We start from the raw sequence: 13,842 nt of genomic DNA on the forward strand, positions 1-13,842 counted from the left end.
TGAACTTTGAAAAATCAAGAAAATGTAACTCTGACAAGGTAAACCACAACCAAATACTACTGAAATATTCCAACTCTTGCATTTCAACGAAAGAAATTCAAAATGAAATTTGAAAAATCATGAAAATGTAACTTTGACAAGGTAAACCACACCCAAACACTACTGAAATAGTCAAACTCTTGCATTTCAACGAAAGAAATTCAAAATGAACTTTGAAAAATCAAGAAAATGTAACTGTGACAAGGTAAACCACAGTCAAACACTACTGAAATATTCCAACTCTTGTATTTCAACAATAGAAATTCAAAATGAACTTTGAAAAATCAAGAAAATGTAACTGTGACAAGGTAAACCACAACCAAACACTACTGAAATATTCCAACTCTTGCATTTCAACGAAAGAAATTCAAAATGAACTTTGAAAAATCAAGAAAATGTAACTGTGACAAGGTAAACCACAACCAAACAGTACTGAAATATTCCAACTCTTGAATTTCAAAGAAAGAAATTCAAAATGAACTTTGAAAAATCAATAAAATGTGTTTGTGACAAGGTAAACCACAACCAAACACTACTGAAATATTCCAACTCTTGCATTTCAACGAAAGAAATTCAAAATGAACTTTTAAAAATCAAGAAAATGTATCTTTGACAAGGTAAACCACAACCAAAAAATTCTTAAATATTACAACTCTTTCATTTCAACTAAATAAATTCAAAATAAACTTTTAAAAATCAAGAAAATGTAACTGTGACTAGGTAAATCATAACCAAACACTATTGAAATATTCCAACTCTTGCATTTCAACGAAAGAAATTCAAAATGAACTTTGAAAAATCAAGAAAATGTAACTGTGACAAGGTAAACCACAACCAAACACTACTAAAATATTCAAACTCGTGCTTTTCATAGATATAAATTCAAAATGAACTTTGAAAAATCAAGAAAATGTAACTGTGACAAGGTAAACCACAACCAAACACTACTGAAATATTCCAACTCTTGCATTTCAACGAAAGAAATTCAAAATGAACTTTGAAAAATCAAGAAAATGTAACTGTGACAAGGTAAACCACAACCAAACACTACTGAAATATTCCAACTCTTGCATTTCAACGAAAGAAATTCAAAATGAACTTTGAAAAATCAAGAAAATGTAACAGTGACAAGGTGAACCACAACCAAACACTACTGAAATATTCCAATTCTTTCATTTCAACTAAAGAAATTCAAAATGAACTTTGAAAAATCATGAAAATGTAACTGTGACAAGGTAAACCACAACCAAACACTACTGAAATATTCCAACTCTTGTATTTCAATGAAAGAAATACAAAATGAACTTTGAAAAATCAAGAGAATGTAACTGTGACACTGTAAACCACATCAAAGCACTACTGAAATATTCCAACTCTTGCATTTCAACGAAAGAAATCCAAAATGGTAAACCATGACTCTGAAAAATCAGGCCTTTTGGGACGTCGGGGGCCCTTTGGGGGACCCGGGGGAGGGTGCCCTTCTGTGTCTCAATGCACAAAAAATATTAAAAAAATGGGGAGGGGAGGAGGGGAGGGGGAGGGAGATTGGGGGAGGGGGAGGAGGATTTGACGGTGAGGAGGGGGGAGGAGAGGGAGGGAGAGGGAGGGGAGGGGAGCCATTTGGGAGCCTGGGGGACCTTTGGGGACCGGTGGAGGGCCTTTGGGGGTCCGGGGGGCCAGTTGGGAGCCTGGGGGACATTTGGGGACCGGGTGAAGGCCTTTGGGACCCCGGTGGACCTTTGGGGACCGGGTGAGGGCCTTTGGGGCCCGGGGGGGGCTTTGGGGGTCCGGGGGGGCCTTTGGGGTCCGGGGGGCCAGTTGGGAGCCTGGGGGACATTTGGGGACCGGTTGAAGGCCATTGGGACCCCGGTGGACCTTTGGGGAGCTCGATGGGCCTTTGGGGGCCCGGGGAGAGCCTTTGGGGGTTTGGGGGTCTTTGGGGGCTCGGTGGGTCTTTGGGGGCACGGGGGGTTCCTTCTGGAGCCGGTTGGCCCTTTGGGGGGCGGGGGAGGGCCTTTGGGGGTCCGGGGGGACAGTTGGTGGCCTGGGGGACATTTGGGGACCGGTGTAGGGCCTTTGGGACCCCGTTGGTCCTTTGGGAGCTCGATGGGCCTTTGGGGGCCCGGGGATGGCCTTTGGGGGTCTGGGTGGGCCTTTGGGGGCGCCGGTGGCTCTTTGGGAGCCCGGGGGACCTTTGAGGACCGGGGGAGGGCCTTTGGGGTCTGGGGTGCCCTTTGGGGGTCCGGGGGCCCTTTGAGGACCAGAGGAGGGCCTTTGAGGGTCTGAGGAGGGCGTTTGGGGGGGCTGGGGCTCTATGGGAGCTTGGGGGACCTTTGAGTACCGGGGGCTTCCTTCGGGGTTGTGGTGGGGGGGATCGGAACCCTTTGGGGTTGGGGTAGAGGACCTCACAACACTGTTCAAATGGAACTTGTGTATTATAACGACCACAGAGTTTCACCCTCAAATTCTCTTCTAAAACCTTTCTTAAAATCTTCTTTCAAAATGTCTCTATCTGTTTCGCCGAAATAATCCCATAAAATGGATAAAACGGTTTCGCCCAAATAATCCCTAAACGTAATTTCAGCGTGTTCCTTTTGTTTGGCATCTCTGCGCTAACGCATTTCAAATTTCTAGGAAACCCTTTCCTACGTTAATCTCTTCATCTCATAAATTTTCCTAGCTAAACTATTAGGGTTTCGTTAGAATATCAATTTATCTCTCCGACTTAAAGCTCCGTGAAGCCGTATTTAAAAATAGAATTTATATCTCTTTAGACTCCCGCATAATTCCAAGATAACAAGTGATGTCAATTATAATTCCTGACACTAAAGATCAATGAAGCCCTATTTAAAAATAGAATATTCATTTTTCTCTCTGACCTAAAGAACGTTCATCCCTCAGACCTAAGATTAAAGAAGCCTTAATGTTTCTTAATTCTCCCCTTCGTGAATCAATAATTTCCCCTAGCGATTATGTAAATCAAGTTCACAGGTGCTACTCGTGACAGGACCACGTGGTTTATGGTTTTACATGTTAGAAAGTTCCTTTTTTACCAAGTGATAAAATTCCTTTTTTTTCATTCTCAGTGAGAAAACCATAAACCACGTGGTCCTGTCACCCTGTTTTTCAAATTCTCACTGACAAAAACAATAAAACATCCATAATTTGATGTTGACATCCTAGAAAAACATCAAATAAATCGAACAACACACATAACCATCCATTAAAACAACCATAAATGTGAAAAAATTCCTGTTTTTTCAAGTGAGAAAATTCCTGTTTTTTCATTCTCACTGAGAAAACCATAAACCACGTGGTGTAGTCACGAGTACTAGGGTCACTTCTACTAATAACTGATATTTTCATTCATTTTACCAGAGAACAATTTTTTTCAAACTCATCCGTCGATATTTGTGACGAAACTGATTATTATATTTAGACAGAGCATCGAGCAGTGAATCAAACGGGCTATTTGTTTCTTGGCTATCCCTTTATGAACCTTTCCCGGAATATAATTCCCCTACAGAGTCGGATGCACATATACTACTAGTACAAACAACTCATTGCAGTACAAAGCAATCTAAGGTCAGCACAACTACTTATCCTCCTCCTTCACAGTATTCTAATTTTTTTCTATACAGGCTTCAAGGCTTCATCAGAAGGGATGATATGCGTCCCTCTTTGGAGTGAATTAATTAAAAAGAACTTTCCGAAAAATATTTTTTTCAAATAAAATTAAAGCCAATTTTAAATTTAAGCTCACAAGATATAAATACATTGTAAAATTCAAACTAAAAACGACCAGAAATTACTATTAAAGAATAAATGAAACATAAAACGAACAAAAATTAAATAAACAATCAACCTTTTAACAACAAAACAACCTTTTAAAATTCAAACTCAAAACAACCAGAAATTACTATTAAAGAATAAATGAAACCCAAAACAAACAAAAATTAAATAAACAATCATAGCAAAAACATACAACAAGTAATAAAATAAATAGATCTTAAAGCGAGTAATGTTTGTACTTAATATGAATAGCAAGCTTAAAACGAAAAAAAATGATTTTCCTGTTGAAGTGTAAATGAAATTTAAAACGAACAGAAATTATATAGACAATGGATAGAAACAAACAATGCAAACAATAGATATTAATGTAAATTAATAAATAAATCTTAAAACGAGTGAAACTTAAATTGAAAATGCAAATCAAGCTTGAAACGAACGAAAATCACCATAAATAGGAGTTTGGGTAAGACCTCCTGCTCTCACTGTAAAAGTCTAAAACCTACTGCGGCATTGGCGCTTTACTGAAAACTATATGCGTCTTCAACAGTATTGGAAAGTATAAACAACATCAAATTGAATATTTGGTGTATAATGATATTAACTGATGAAAGATCCATCAGTTCAAGAATTTATTTCACTGCAGTTGCATTTTTATTTTCGATACTGTAAGAACTGGAAAAGAAAATATTTGTAATTTAATTTGTTTTCAGTTAAGCGCCAGTGACACAGTAGGCTTTTGGTTTTATTTACAGTTACGAAACGAGGCAGTACATAAACATTTGTTTGTAAGGAAACTATATTTATCTATACTAACTTTAAAAAGAGCTTATAAACTAAGTTGAGTATTTGATGTATAATGATATTAGTTGCTGACAGTTCAACAGTTAAACATGTTACTGTAATTTTAATGTTTATTTTCTATATTAAGCACAAAAGAAAATATTTGTCATAAAATTTGTTTTCAGTAAAGCGCCAATGACGCAGTAGATTTTAGACTTTTACAGTGAGAGAAGGAGGTCATACCCAAACTCTTGTTTGTGGTGATTTTTGTTCGTTTCAAGCTTCATTTGCATATTCAATTTAAGTTTCACTCGTTTTAAGATTTATTTATTAATTTACATTAATACCTATTGTATCTTTATTTGTATTGATGGTTTATTTAGGTTCTTTTCGTTTTAATTTTCATTTATGCGTCAATAGCAACACATCTTTTTTCACTTAGATATTTACAGGCATACTCAGTTTAATCATTGATTGCTTTGATATCTATTTATTCACGTATTGTATTACTTGTTTTATGTTTTTGGAACGATTGTTTAGTTAATTTCTCTTTTTTTTGGGTTTCATTTATTCTTTAATAGTAATTTATAGTCGTTTTTATTTTTAATTTTAAAATGTATTTTTATATTCTTATCTTAAGTTTAAAATTTCCTTTACTTTTCTTTGAAAAACATATTTTTCGGAAAGTTTTTTTTTAATTAATTTTCGTTCGTTTTTGATTGCAAAAAATTTCAAGTTTTAAAAATACTTTATTTCAAAATCAAACTTTTAAATAAAATCAAATATTCATCAAAGTATCAAAACTGATATCAAAGTAACAATATCAAAGGGAAAAAATGGGTTTGCGTCAACCTCGGACTTTTTATTATCTGATGTTTGAACTATTTTTCACAAAATTGCTATCTAAAAATTTTTATTGGATGGGTTTGGGGAAAAGGGGCGTGGGGGGACTAGATTAAGCTTCGGTATTTTTGACTCTTTAAAAGTGAACTAGAACTTTCTATTTTCAATCAAATAAGCCCTCTCTGAAGTTTATATGAGTATCCCTTCTATAAGAACCATATATATCCCCTGAGTGTAACTTACAACGTCTATCTCTGGACCCTAGGGGCTTGTGTTAACCCTGGAGTTTTAGTACATGACGATTGAACTATTTTTAACAACATAATCACCTGAAATTTTATCGTATGAGCTTTTCCGTCTGATATACCCAAATGCGTGAAGGGCGAGAAGAGTTAGTTTCCCTCCGATCTTTTTTACTCAGAGAATATGGACACCAACGTTTAATTTCCATTCAAATGAACCCTCTCTGAAGTTTATACGAGCATACCTTCCATAAGAACCATATATGCCCCAATATTTAAAACACTTGCCCCGCCCCTGGGGGGGGGGGCTGTGTCGCCACCGGAGTTTTTGTTATCTGACCTTTGAACTATTTTTAACGAAATAACCCTACGTAAAGGAGTTTTTGTTATACGATCTTTGAACGTCTTCTTACCATGAGATTTTTGATTTTATTTCCCGATCTAATAATTTACATATAATGGCATTATGTGAAACATTTTTGGGTCATGATACTGTTCTTTCGTCGTTTAATTTTTCAGGTTATGAACTGATTGCTCGAAGTCGAACGTCAATGGGACGTGGAGGCCTGGCTTTCATTGTCCGACAGGATTTGAATTGGAAAATTAGAAAGGATTTGGACATTTGGAAGGAGGGTAAGATAGAAACCCTTAGTATAGAAATTCAGTTTGAAAATCGAGCTTGTATTTTTACTGTTGTATATAAGCCACCAAGTGCATCATTTGAAGAGTTTGCTGAAGGATTTGAATGTCTTGCTGCAAAGGTAAACATATCTAGTCAAGAGTTTATATGTATGGGAGACTTTAATTTTGATTTGTTAAATGTACGTGGACCAAATTTGGATTTTTTGAGCCTGATGATGTCAAATGATTTATACCCGACCGTGAGCATTCCAACGAGAATCAAGGATCATTCGGACACGCTCATCGATAATGTGTTTGTGTCTTCAGCAATACTAAGTAAAGCGTACTGCTCTGTTGTTATAAGCCCAGCCTCCGACCATCTTCCGGTTGTATTGCATTTGAATTTTGAAGTGAAGAAAAATAACAGAAAGAATAAAATACCAATGCGTGAACTGAAGCCAGTTAATCTGAAAAAATTTGAAGAACAAATTAGTGTTATTAACTGGGAAACAGTACTGAATGAAGATCATCCGTCGGAAGCATTTGAAAAGTTTAACCAAATAGTGTCGAATGTTTATGATAGGACGTGTCCGCTTAAAGAAACAAACCCCAGAAAGAATAAACCAAGAAAACCATGGTGTGATGATGATCTGCTGAATCTGTTTAATATGAGAAATCAGGCGTGTGAGGAGCATCTGAATCATCCGCAGAATAATGAGCTCCATGTGATGTATAAAGAGCTAAGGAATAGGGCAAATGCCCTAAGAAGAAAAAAAAGAAGGCATATTTTACAAATGTATTTGAAGAAAGTAAAGGTAACCCCAAAGCAACATGGCAAGTTGTGAATGATCTTCTAAAAGGTCCTATGAAGCCATCGGAGCCAAAAATTGTGCTAAATAATAGGACCTTGGAAGAAACTGAGGAAATCTGCAACGCATTTGGACAATATTTCTCTGAAATTGGCTGCAAGATTCAAGAAGAAGCAAGGAGCTCCCATGTTTTCGAATCAAGCAGTTTTGTGGATGAGCGAGGAAGAGGTTTTGAAATGCATTTCCAGCCTTGTACTGAAGAGGAGGTACGCAGAATTGTTAGCACGATTAAGTCAAACAGTGCAGGAGTTGATGGAATGAACCTCAGAACGCTCAAGTCGGTTCTGGTTTATTTGCTTCCTGTCCTCGTATACCTTATCAATGTTTCTATGGAAAAGGGGATGTTTCCGAGTGCGCTTAAAATAGCTAAAGTTTTACCGTTGCACAAAGGTGGAGTCAAAACTGATATATCTAATTGGAGACCAATATCAATTCTCCCGATTTATTCAAAAGTTTATGAAAAGATTGTTCATCACCGGCTTTACGAGTATCTGATGAAAATTGGTACTTTACACGATGGTCAATTTGGCTTCCGGAAAGGACATTAGACGATGCAGGCAGTCCAGCATCTTCTGGAAAATATTAACTCAGCACTTGAGAATGGCGAGCAGTGCATGGGCGTTTTTATTGATTTTAGAAAAGCTTTCGACACAGTTGATTTTAAGATTTTATTGGAAAGGCGGTGTTATTGAGGCATAAAGGGGAGTGTTTTAAATTGGTTTGAATCGTATTTAAGTGAAAGGAAGCTACGAGTGACTTTGAGTAACAAATCTTCTCAGCCGTTTCCCATAAAGTGTGGTGTTCCACAGGGCTCAGTTCTTGGTCCTCTCCTGTACCTGATATTTGTAGACACAAGGAGATTCTACATTCCCGGAGCTTCAGTTACTTCGTTTGCTGACGACACGGCTTTAGTGATTGCAGCAAAGTCGCTGCAAGAGCTCTTGTTCAAGGCTAATAAGGCGCTGGATGGCCTACATGAATTTGTTTGTGCTAGCCTACTTAGCGTCAATGCATCAAAAACTAATTTTATGATGTTTACAAGGACTGGTTCTGCTCCCACTCTCCCTGGTGTCATTATTTACAATGGCCTACCGCTATCACAAGTCGAAGAGATCCGATATCTGGGATTCATCCTGGATCGAAACTTGAGTTGGAGAAAACACTGCGACATCAAAGCATGCAAGCTGGCGCGAGGCCTTGGAGTTCTGAACCGTTTTCAAAATTGTTTATCTTTAAGAATTCTGCGTTTATTGTATTTTTCCATAATAGCGCCTTATATAAATTATGGTTGTTTGATTTGGGCGAGTAATTTTAGTTGCAATTTTAGAAGAGTTCAAGTTCTGCAGAATAAGGCTATAAGGTTGATTGGAAGGTATGATCGTGGTGTTGATAGCACTGAATCACTTTTTAGAAAGTTTAAAATTTTAAAGGTTGGTGAAATAAGGGATTATCAAATTGGAGTTTTTGTATTTCAGTGTCTGAATGGTCTTGCACCGGATTTTTTTATGAATATTTTTAAGCCTAATTCGTTTTATCACGCTTATTCGACTAGGAGTGCGGATAGTCTTGCATCTGAGCCACAGAACACAACGAGAGCGAGTCAAGTGACCAGAAACATGGGCTCGTCAGTTTGGAATTCGTTTCCAGATTCTGTTCGTCAAGCTGAAAGTGTGCCGCAACTTAAAACCCGTATTAAAAATAATTTATTTTAAGGATTTTGGTTGTGTTAATGGTTCGAGAGAAGGCTTTTTTTTTTTTTTTTTTTGTAGATATTTTATTTTTATTTATATTTTTTTTATATTTTTTGCCATTATATATTTATCATTATTTTATGTTATTATTATTTTTTTCCCCTTTTTTAATTTTAATTGGTTTGATGATTTGGCATGCATGATATCCAACCGGTCGCTTTTTCAAGCATCTCCTTGCTTTAGTGCGACTTGTTGTCCCATTGAGTGGTTTTTTTGTTAATAAAAATGTATGAACCTGAACCTGAAAACTATTTTTAACAAAATGGCTACCTCAAATGGGGGGGGGCAGTTGCCCTCTGATCACTTTTGACTCTTAAAAAGGGCACTAGAACTCTCGATTTCCAATCGAATGAGCCCCCTTTGAAGTTTATACGACGACCTCTATATTAAGTGCTTCTGGGGAAAAAAATAAATGGAGTGTGGGGGAGGCTAGCTGCCCTCCAATCGCTTTTTACTCTTAAAAAGTGAAATACAACTTTCAATTTCCAATCAAATGAGCCCTCTAGGAAGTTTATAATTTACAACGACTACCCCCGGCCCGCCCCCCCCCCCCCCCCCCGACACCGGACAACGGGAATTTTGTTATCAGAACTTTGAACTATTTTTAACAAAAAGTCTATCTCAATAATTTCGGAGACCACACTGCCTTTCCATGACGATAGATAATAGTTCAAATAGTGATAAAAATCTTTTTTATTGATAGTGATGACGATGTCAGTGACAGAAATTCACAAAAATACAAGGTATTTCGGTAACATATACAGTGGCCGTAATCAGTAGTAAAACTAAACCAAAACAATTTAAAACAACAGTTTATACACTAAATAAAATAACACTACATATTGTTTAAATCTCTAATTCTTTTCAAAGCAAAGGCGGAAGCTATTCTCTTTGACCTTCTTGGATTCGATTCATTAGTGTTCAATGATATAACATTTAGACAAAGGTCAACTACATTGGGTGAATTGGACTTTATTCTGTCAGATATTAATAAATTATCATAGATAGAATTCAGCCCATATTCACCTGTATCCCGATTCAAAGCAATAATCTTGAATAAGATTTTCTTTATTTCATGAATTTCACGAAAATTTTGCTTTAAACCCCGATCTCTAGAAATCAAAGAGACATTCTCGAACAAAATAAAATGGTCTGGAAAATTAAAAATATGTTCTGAAAGGGCTGAAGTAAAATCTTCAGACTTAGAATCTTGCTTTAAAGCAGAAAAAATAGAATCTTTGTGTTGCAATAATCTCATTTCCAAACACGGGTTAGTAAGTTCTACATGAATTTCCGCAAGTACGTGCGACATGATAAATCCTACTTTATTGCCCCAATAAAAGAAGATCCATCACCGAATTTATAAAACTACCTACATTATTATTACTCTTTGAATCCATTCTTGAACCACTACTTAGTAAAATTCTTTTAAGTTTTTCACTTAGCCCGGGTACATATGGTAAGGAACAAAAACATCCTTCTCCCGAGTCGTCTCCACGACTTCCTTGGAAATCTTTAGAAACCTTTTTCTTCTTTTTGAAAAAGTCTAAAAAATTTTATCTGATGCATTTAGGGCGTGGAGGAGGGGGGCTAGTTGCCCTCTGATTTCTTCTGACTCTTAAAAAGTGAAGTAGAACTTTCAATTTCCAATCAAATGAGCCCTCTCCGAAGTTTATACGAGCATCCCTTCCATAAGAACTATATAAGACCCTAGAGTGTTAATCATAATGCCTGCCTCCGGGTCCTGGCGGTTTCCGTCGACACAGGAGTTTTTCTTATCTGACCTTTGAACTATTTTTAATGAAATGGGTATTATAAAAATTTTATCGGATGGGCTTGGGGAAAAAAGGGTCCGTGGGGGGAAATAGAGGAAATCGCTTAAAATCGCTAAAAATCAGCTTAAACATTACGTTTAAGGAATTTTGTATGTCATTTTTTCAATACTGATGGAGGGTCTGTTGAGTTTATTCCGAAAAATGACCCTATTCAACACCCTCCCTTAAAATCTGAGGACTGCAAATTTGACTCATCACAATTTTAGCTCACAAAAACTTCTAGAAACTTCTAGAATGGGGGTTCCAACCACCCTCCTGCCAAAGAGTTCCCTAAAAATGACTGGTAAATTAATCTTACTAAGTATCGCGGTTTTCATGATGATTAACATTAAAGTTTAGTTTTTCGTGATACATGTTTTATGTACTATTTGAATAACACTATATGTTAAGCTTTAACTTAGCGTCCGAGAAAAACCCCTCCCTCAAACCACTTCATTCATTAAATGTTCACGGGGGGGGGGAGTCTTTATGTCCCGGCGGAATTAAATAGTAAGATAAATTAAGCTACTGGGCTCAGGACCCGGAGATAGAGAAATCCCTCTCTAAATGACTAAATGATTGTGCTTATTTTTTTCCTACGTCCTTATAGTATCTACCCACTCCTGATTATGTCTGTGGATTAGAATGGAGATAAACTCTTTAAGATTTATCCCCATTATAATTGAAAAAAGAAAGGAAAATAGACTAAAATATTTCTTAGTTCAATCAGGAGACTCAGTGATCTTTTGATCGAGTAAAAATACTAACGAATGTTAGAGTGATACAAACTGGTACAGCTTTCTGAAAATTGGATAGTAAACTGGAAAGCTATTTAGTGTTAGTAAGAACAATAACACGGCGCTGACGATCCTCTAAAAATTCATACAATTAATTACTTAATTACATAGTATCTTTATACGACTAAAAACCATTTAACTATAAATGTGTCTAATCGAAATACACCGTCGTTGGGGGCGCTGGGGGATCAGTCAATCCAATCTCCGCCGAATTACATACTTGTCCTCGATTAGACAGTTATCCTGGATTATAATTAATACCCCCAGATTTCTTTTAGTATCAACTTATTATGTCACTTACTTAATTATTCTTTATCTTGTAGTAGCCCTATTACAGCAGAAGGGGTTGTTCTCTCTAACTCAAATAAGTGATAACACCAGACTAACCTATAAGACTTCAATGTCATTTAGCCTACTCTGTTTCGCCCGGCTCCCCCCTTTCATAGGGTTTTCAATAAAATTAATATAAATAGAATTAAATATTTTACCCCCCTTTATTATCTATTCTAGGTGTTCTTATGATGGTGTCTAAGTATCTATTTATTTCAAGATTGCTATGAGCTATCTCTTATTTCCATAAGAAATAAAATCTAAAAACATAGAAGTTCTAGCGGATTTATCAATAGTATTTTATATTTTAACTCCCTTGTTATTTCTGTAAATCTTTAAGGTAACTAAACTACCAGCCTTCAAAGCCGGAAATAAAAGATTCTTAAGCTTTAATTCTTTTACGTCTTGTCCAGACGAGGGAATTATCTACATAAATACAGTATCAACGTAATCCTTTTTATCAGGCACCTCGTCCCTGTATATTATTAAATAAAAAAAACGAGTTTTTTTAACTGAAAGTAAGGATCAACATTAAAACTTAAAACGAACAGAAATTATTCCGTATATGGAAGGGTCTTTCCCCTTCTCAACGCCTCGCTCTTTACGCTAAAGTTTGACTCTGTCTCACAACTTTATTTTTTAAAACAATAAAAAAATTTAGCGTAAAGAGCGAGGCGTTTAGGAGGGGACAGCCCCTTTCATATACGGAATAATTTCTGTTCGTTTTAAGTTTTAACGTCGTTCCTTACTTTCAGTTAAAAAAACTTGTTTTTTTTATTTAATTTTTGAACGTTTTCGAATTAATGCAGGTTTTGATTTTTGATCACCGTACATGAATAATTAAAACAAAATTTGCATATTATATTTGGTTAAATGGCTTTCTCGAAACTTGTTTTATTTTATTTACGAACGTTTTTATTAGTAATAAATATACGTAACTTAGAATTAACTTACGTAACGAACTTCTATATTAATAAATTTTTAACACGTATATTAGGGGGTCCTCCTAGTCAATACCCTGCTCTTTAAACTATAGTTCGAATTTTTTTTTCCAGTTCTTTAAAAATGACCTCTTAATCACAATCAGTTGATCAGTTGAAAAACTTGTTTTTTTTTATTTAATTCCTGATCTTTCTCTTTAATAATGCTGGGAAATCCGGCGCCCCCTTCATAGCACTGTCCCTTCCCCCCTGACAACGTCCGTCCTGGAAAGATCCTTCCATATAGCCCCCCACCCTCTCCTTCCCCCACCTACCAGAAAAAATCTCCTCTGAAAAAGTCTGTATACTTCCCAATAACCAATACTATATGTTAACATTGAGTAAAGTTCATAACTTTCAGCCCTCCCCCTGGGGACTTTGGGGGATCAAGTCATCCTAAAAGACATTTTTATCATATTTTCAACCATGCTGAACAAAATGGCTATCTCAAAAATTTGATCGGTTGACTGTGGGAAAAAAATGAGCATGGGAGGGGGCCTAGTTGTCCTCTTTTTTTTGGTCACTTAAAAATGGCAATATAAATTTTAATTTCCGTTCGAATGAGCCCTCCAACGATATTCTGGGACCCCTGTGTCGATACTATCACCCCTGCTAAAAAAAAAACAAAAAAAAAACAAAACAAACAAACAAACAAATAAACACGCATCCGTGAAATTTCTTCTGGCCAAAAATGCAAAATTCCACATTTTTCTAGATAAGAGCTTGAAACCTCTACAGTAGGGTTCTAAGATACGCTGAATATGATGGTGTGATTTTCATTAAGGTTCTAGAACTTTTATGGGGTCTTTCCCCCTTTTTTCGAAAATCAGCCAAATTTTCTCAGGCACATAACTTTTGATGGGTAAGCTTAAACTTAATGAAACTTATATATTTGAAATCAGAATTAAAATCTGATTCTTTTGATGTATCTATTGGTATCAAAATCCCGTTTTTTAGAGTTTCGGTTACCATTGAGCCGGGTCG

This window comes from Artemia sp. Qi Xiang Cuo, chromosome 6 (assembly GCF_049724085.1).
Source record: "Artemia sp. Qi Xiang Cuo chromosome 6, ASM4972408v1, whole genome shotgun sequence".
Taxonomy (NCBI): Eukaryota; Metazoa; Arthropoda; class Branchiopoda; order Anostraca; family Artemiidae; genus Artemia; species Artemia sp. Qi Xiang Cuo.